Source organism: Lactuca sativa, chromosome 9 (genome assembly GCF_002870075.4).
Source record: "Lactuca sativa cultivar Salinas chromosome 9, Lsat_Salinas_v11, whole genome shotgun sequence".
NCBI classification, from domain to species: domain Eukaryota; kingdom Viridiplantae; phylum Streptophyta; class Magnoliopsida; order Asterales; family Asteraceae; genus Lactuca; species Lactuca sativa.
In genome coordinates, this window is record NC_056631.2 from 224364111 (window position 1) to 224370823 (window position 6713).

The following is a 6713-nucleotide window of genomic DNA, read 5'->3' on the forward strand; positions in this document are numbered from 1 at the left end:
AGACTTGCGACTCAAGGCGTCCGCAACCATATTCTCTTTACCTGGATGGTAAAGGATCTCACAATCATAGTCCTTGACCACATCCAGCCACCTGCGCTGCCTCATGTTCAGGTTCGGCCAATCCATGATGTGTCTCAAACTCTTGTGATCCGTGTATATAGTACAACGGACCCCGTACAAATAGTGCCTCCAAATCTTGAGAGCGAAAACCATAGCTCCCAACTCAAGATCGTGCGTCGAGTATCTAGTCTCATGCGGCTTCAGCTGCAAAGATGCATAGGCTACCACTCGTCCCCTCTGCATGAGGACTGCCCCCAAGCCTGTGATGGATGCATCACAAAATACCACAAAATCTTCAACTCCCCCAGGGAGTGTTAACACCGGTGCCTCGCATAAACATTGCCGAAGGGTCTCGAACGCCCTCTGCTGCTCCGGGCCCAACCATAAATCCACCTATTTCCTCGTAAGACGAGTGAGGAGTACCGTAACCTTGGAGAAATCACGAATGAATCTCCGATAATACCCTGCTAAACCCAAGAAACTCCTGATGTCTGAGGGAGATTTCGGAACCTCCCACCGCATAACTGCCTCTACCTTGGCCGAATCGACCACAATCTTCTCGTGGTTAACGAGATGTCCGAGGAACTAGAACTCTCGTAACCAAAACTCGCATTTCGAGAACTTGGCATACAGCCGTTCTCGCCTCAGAACCTCCAGCATCTCCCTGAGATGTTCCTCATGCTGCTCTTGGGTCTTGGAATACACCAAGATATCATCTATGAACACAATAACCGAGCGATCAAGCATCGGTCTGCAGACCCGGTTCTTCAAATCAATGAACATTTTCGGCGCGTTGGTGAGTCCAAACGGCATCACCACGAACTTGTAATGACCATAGCGAGTTCGAAATGCGGTCTTCTCTACGTCCTCCTCCCTCATCCTGACCTGGTGATACCCAGACCTCAAATCGATCTTGGAAACCAAGATGCACCCTGTAACTGATCGAAGAGATCATCTATCCTCTGGAGTGGATAACGGTTCTTCACCGTTAACTTGTTGAACTCCCTATAGTCAATGCACATCCTGTGCGAGTCGTCCTTTTTCCTGATGAAAAGGATCGGTGCTCCCCAGGGTGAACTACCCGGAAGAATGAATTGCTTACACAGAAGCTCCTGCAACTGAGACGATAGCTCCTGCATCCCAGGCGGTGCCAGACGATACGGCGCCTTGGCGATAGTGGCCGCACCCGGCACTAAGTCAATCCTGAACTCCACCTGCCTCTCCGGAGGCACTCCGGGTAACTCGTCCGGAAATACATTAGTAAACTCTCTAACCACCGAGACCTCTGAAACTGAGAGCTACTCCCTAACCCGTATATCCACCACATATGCTAAATAACCGGCACATATGTGCTGAATATACTGTCGAGCTCTAGCTACCGAACAAAACCCTGATCAGTTCTCCCCCACTTGGGGTTCGAACCACCACTCGTTGTCCCTCACAGTCGATCATGGCACCAAAATGGCTAAGCCAGTCCATCCCTACAATCACGCATACTTCCACCATGGGGATAGGAATCAAATCTATCGGGAAGGACACCCCGAAAATCTCAAAATCGCACCCCCGATAGACCGAAGAAGCATAAACCCGTGCTCGTTGGCGATCGAAACTCGCAATGGACATTCAAGATTATCTATCGACACACTGAACCCGCAATAGAAGGTATGAGATACAAACGACCGATTCACCTCCGAGTCAAATAATACCAAAACAGGCAATGAATTTACTAAAAACGTACCTAAGCACAGGTACAACCAATAAGCATAACACATAAATAATAAGTGAAACAGAAGGAATAGAAACATACCAGCGACCACATCTGGTGCTGCCTTGGCCTCCTCGGCCGTAAGCTGGAAGACGCGTCCCTGAGCCTTTGGAGGCTCCACCTTGACCGGTCTCCCATCCCCAACCCTCATAGTAGCTGGTGCTGAACCCTGCGCCGGCTTGGCGGCAAGCTACGAACAGTTGGTCTTCACGTGACCAACCTATTGACAATGAAAACAAATCCCCGTATCTGCCGGAGGGGCGGACTGGCGACAGTTGCTAGCATAATGCCCCTCCTTGCCACATATGTGGCGCCCACCTCCTGCTCGACAAACCCCCGAGTGAACCCGGCCACACTTTACACAAGTGCAGCTCTGCTGACCCCCAGACTGTGTATCAGCGGTCTTAAACCGCTTAGGCGTCGGCTCAGACTGTGCCAGTGTCTGACGTTGCTCCTTCAGCTGCAGCTCTATCTCCAACTCACGCCGCCTCGTGGCTTCCTGAAGGTCCAGGAGGGCATCACATCGTTGTGTAGACACAAACTGTCGTATATCCGTCTTGAGCATACTCATATAACGAGTCATCTGAGACTGCTCTGACACAAACTTTGGGCAAAACATAGCCCTCTTGGTGAACATCCGGGTAATCTCCATCACAGAATCCCCATCCTGCCTCAAAGTCAAAAACTCCTGAGAAAGCCGCTGTCGTTCTCACATCCGCAACGCCCCTTCATCCACAGAAACCACCGCAATCATGGAAAGTGACATTCCAGCCTCTTCCGGTCCTCTGAATCTAGTTGAAGTCAACTATGATTATCTTTTTTATCCCATTGAAACGGCGAAAGTATCTGAAGTTTTGGTGTCAGCCGTAGCTCTACCACAACATGCCGATGTTTCTGGACCATCTCCATCGGAAGTGGTATCTCTCAATACTTCCACCTGTCCGGTTGAGGGGGGCAGCTCCACTCCGGATCGATCCGAAACCGTTGAGGTTCCAGTACTTGAGGTTGCTCAAATTCCTGCCCACAGAGAAGCATTACCATCAAACGCATCTTCGGATTCGGATGATGAACTCATAGAGAATATTGACACTAGAATCGATCCAAGGATTGTCACTCTCCCATCTGCAGTCCAGGGGGAACCTTCTCAGGTTCAGGAGGAACCTCCATCTGCATCCCACGGGGAACCTCTCCCAACTACTCAAGATGACTTAGTAGGATGTTCTCAAGTCCAGGGGGATTTGCCATCTCCAACCGCAGATTCCTCTAACATTCAAGATATCCCCTATATTGCAGCTGCTGATCATCTGCTGCCACGCCTTCACGTATGGACAAAATACCATGCACCAGGCCAAATCATTGGCAACCCATCCACAGGCATCCAGACTCGATCTTCCAGGGATTTATCTGATCACTGCCACTATGCAGCATTTATGTCCTCGGTAGAGCCCAGAATGATCAAGGAAGCATTGCTTGAACCAGACTGGATAGTCGCGCTGCAAGAAGAGCTTGAAGAATTGGAAAGAAACAAAGTATGGCAACTTGTTCCCATTCCACAAGGCCATACTATTATTGGTACAAGATGGGTTTTCAAGAACAAGCTAGATGAATCTGGTGCAATCATCAGAAATAAGGCAAGGCTAGTTGCCAAAGGTTATAGCCAACTGGAAGGCATTGACTATGATGAAACATATGCTCCGGTAGCTCGCATGGAAGCCATCCGGATCTTTCTAGCATACGCAGCTCACAAAAACGTCAAGGTACATCAGATGGATGTTAAAAGTGCCTTTCTCAGTGGGGAACTAAAAGAAGAGGTTTATCTTCAGCAACCTCCAGGATTTGAGAATGATGAATTTCCAGACCACTGCTACAAGCTTGAAAAGGCTGTCTACGGTCTGAAGCAAGCTGATGAGATTTGAAATCGAGTTTAAAGATCAATTCACATAAGAATTAAGAAAGAAGAAATACGATGAACACGAGAGTAAATATAATCTTTGATCAGCTCATATTATGCTTTTGATTTTACAAAGTACAAAGGAATTCTCTGTAAAGAATATGTGAAAAGTTAAGTACTCACTCAGTACAGTCTCCTATTTATAGAAGTACAAAAGCATAACAAAATACTAAGGACTAGACATTCAGACTATCTATTAAAATGTCTTAGTAAATATAACATTACATCCGAAGACTCTACTTACGAAGATTAGAGATCCTTCGTAACAACAAAAGTAACACTTCGACTTATTACAACATTTATACCCTAACAATCTCCCCCTTTGCAATAAAAGTCGAAGTCTTCATGAAGTTAGTAGTTGAACAGCATACATCAATACTCTTCGGATTTCCATGTACCAAGAGATAACTTTCTTTATCTCCTTCTTGTCTCCTTCTGAATTCTTCTTGCAATGATTCATACGAACAATTAAGTTCGTATATTGCGAATTTGTATATCTTTCCACTTCAGCGGTTTGAAACAAGAATCTCTTGGCTCTTCCAGCTTTATCCTTTCCTGCGAAGACTATCCCCAATGGCTGTAAACAAATTTCTCCGTCTTCGTACTTTCTCAACTCAACCTGCTTCTTCGTAGGAGCCATTGGTGTTGTAATGTTGATGCCTTTAACAGTAGCAAGCTCGACATCAGTTTGAGCTAGGCATTCGAAATAATTCTCCAAGAAAATTTTTATGTGCCTACACCCAAGACTGAAGACATCTGGTTCTGTTTCTTGAAGAAAAGAGAAGGACTTGTCTTTAAGAATCAAAGCAATATTGATGAGATCGTAAGTGTTCATCAATGGAAAGTCCGCCACAGTGAACTCTTGTACCTTTCCACTTGCTCTTGTCACAATATATTTCAAATTCTGCAACTTTCCTTCGAAAATAACATCCCTTTTGATGGATATCACCTTCTTAATCTTCTCCAAGTACCAAACTTCTTCTTGAGCCTTTGCCAACACTGCATGAAATCGAATTTTCATCTTCTTTCCCTCTTTGACATCCATAGACTTTGTTTCTGCTTTGAACTGTGGCATGACGAACATCATCTCGTTGATCGGAAAGTCAAGCTGACCATAATTAGTATTCGTCACCACAAAACTCTTCTTTGGAATCTTTTCAAACGATTACATGTGGTCGAACATCACCCTTGATTCAATAGTTTCGTAGTTGAACAATTTCGAAGGATCCCCCTTATCAACATTCGAACCTTCAAGAGCTCTCTGACGCATAATACTTTCAACATGCCTCATCCTTTCAACTTCCGCTGCCACCTCAGCTTTTATCTCTTTGTTAGTCTTCTCAACCAAGACTCCTTTTCCTTTGTCTTTCACATTCGAAGGGGTTGCATTCTTTGACGAAGAAACATTCGAAGTAACTACATTCCCAATTACAATACCTTTTGTAATAGGTCTTGAAATTGGAACAGTTCTAGTCACAGTCGAAATGACTAGAGCAGCTGAGACTACTGTTGGTTTAATCACAACTTTCGAAGGATAAACCTTTGCTACCACCTTCGAATCTTTAGCTTTCTTCTCATGTTCCCCGGCCTTTGCTTGAATAACCTTTTCTCCCCCTTGCACCCCTGTGACAGCAAGTGGGGCATCTGATACATTCGACAAAAGGCTTGAAATTCGAAGTAATGGAGTAAGGTGTTTTTGAAGAATGGCTTCGAAATGAATGAATTTCTGGGAAAGAAATTCTTGAGAGATAATCGGAGAAGATGATTTCGAAGATATTTCTTTGAGATCTTTCAGCAGCTTCACCAACTCTCCAAAATGTTGTTCTTCTGTGGCTGAAAGAGAGATCATCTGAGGATTTACTGGTTCGAACATCTTGACACATTGAACGACCGCATCACAAATGATATCGATCTTCTGATGTGCTGATTCATACCCCTGTTGAATATGCTGAACTTCCTTCGTCATTTCTTCATGAAGTTCACGAATCTGCATATTAACATCTTCTCGAACCTTCTTCACTTCCTGTACGAAGAGCACATGACGCTCCTTCGTAACCATCTTTAAATCTTTCACCTCCTTCGTAACCGTCTGATCAGTCTTCTCAAGAATACGGCTTTCAGAATCACGTATTAATCCTGACGCCTTCGAAATCACTCTACTTTCCATTTCCTGCATTAAGGAATCAACTTCCATGATATTGACTCCAGCACTTCCTGCATCCGCTTGAGATTGCAAGATAGAATTCAATTTTGAATTCAATATCTTGAACTGCTTCATCGTCATCAGCATATGGTCAGGAAACTCTTCTTCAGCTTTATCAAAGGAAAGAGCTTCGAATGTTCCTCCAAACCCTTCGTTGTAAGTTTCCTCATCAATCGCCATTGTTTCAGCAACAGGTGATGATGGATTTGGTGGATCGGTTGATTGTGTTGAGAAGATTGTAGTGAAAGTTTGATCCATAATGGATTGGAATGTAGGAGAATCAGTTGTCGAAGTAACCTGTGGTAAAGACGTTGGTTCAAGAATCTTTATGTCAGCAGGCTTCGAAATCTCAGTAGACTGAAGGATTTCTACTTCTTTTGGAATGTCTTCTTCAGGAGTCTCAGGCACTTGATCCACTTCTTCGATACGTTGGCTTTTCTTCAAAAATTTCGCCATGTCTTCAGCCCTTCGCTTCTTAGAAGATGGAGACACTGGTGCTGGAATTTCGCGAACAGTAACCCCTTGATGAGTAACCTGAGCTTTCTTCACCAACTGAGATTTTCGCTTGATTTTTAATCTTCGAAAAACCCCTGTCTTCGAAGGAATCGTTTCTTTGGATGGAGAGGCTTCGATAACCGGTGTATCAGCCACGGAGGTTAAAACCGGAGACACCTCTTCGACATTTTGAGATGTAACGATTAGCGCCTGATTCTTTTGTTCTTCTTTCACCCCTT